This window comes from Dysidea avara, chromosome 2, assembly GCF_963678975.1.
Source record: "Dysidea avara chromosome 2, odDysAvar1.4, whole genome shotgun sequence".
Classification (NCBI taxonomy): Eukaryota; Metazoa; Porifera; class Demospongiae; order Dictyoceratida; family Dysideidae; genus Dysidea; species Dysidea avara.
The window spans coordinates 6569955-6570681 of NC_089273.1; positions in this window are offsets into that span (position 1 = coordinate 6569955).

Consider the following 727-nt stretch of genomic DNA (forward strand, 5'->3'; position numbering starts at 1 on the left):
GGATAAAAAGATCTCTAGTTAACTTACTGACGTCATGGCACCTCCTTTGTGACCAATGTTATTCAATTAGCGTCCCCGGAATGTGGGGACGGCTCAGAAGTAAACAGCTATTGGAGTTGCACCAGACCCATTTTTCCCCACCCAATATACGGAAAAAAGCGGTCTGGCCACGCGAGACTACGTAGCGTGAGGGTCTGGTGACAGTCGCATTCAGTACCTGTACATGTGCAGAAGGAATGCAATTAAATTTGAAAATACGCGCGAAACACTTGGACAATTTTTGGGTAACAGAGCGCGACAGCTACTGTACTTGCACTTGATATTTCCTCTACAAACCCTTACAGTTGTGCTGGCTGTGGAAAAGACATAAGAAGCTCGCCATAATCAGTGGCCAAATCGGAAATAACGTCATAGAATGTTGTTAATTGGTCACTAAGCGATCTGATTGGACGAACCAATTTTTCGTAAGACTGGTGCAGGTACTGAATGCGGCTGTCACCAGACCCTCGCGCTACGCGCGCGGGTCAGCTACGCCAGACTATAGGATAGGTACGATTGTAGCTAGGTACGATTTATGATTGGTACGATTTATGATTGTAGCTACCATTTGGAGTTGTCACCCACTGGGCAAACCAGCCAAGCTTAGTGCCCAGTAGCTAGCTACCCAATCTAAAATCTTAAATATTACTTTCCATGCCCTTGGTGAATAAGTGCTGCACACAATGCC